A 261-nucleotide genomic window follows, 5' to 3' on the forward strand; every position below is an offset into this window, starting at 1 on the left:
TATATATATTATACATACATAAATATACACGAATAGATATGATATATATATATATATATATTATACATACATAAATATACACGAATAGATATGATGTATATATACATATATATACACATACACATAAGCGTACACACAGATATATATTCTGCGCACAGATATATCTGAGTGCTTGTGTGAGTATGTCTGTATATGCTTTTTTCTTGTGTGTGTGTGTGTGTGTGTGTGTGTGTGTGTGTGTGTGTGTGTGTGTGTGTGTGT

This window comes from Octopus bimaculoides, chromosome 26 (genome assembly GCF_001194135.2).
Source record: "Octopus bimaculoides isolate UCB-OBI-ISO-001 chromosome 26, ASM119413v2, whole genome shotgun sequence".
In the NCBI taxonomy this organism is placed as follows: domain Eukaryota; kingdom Metazoa; phylum Mollusca; class Cephalopoda; order Octopoda; family Octopodidae; genus Octopus; species Octopus bimaculoides.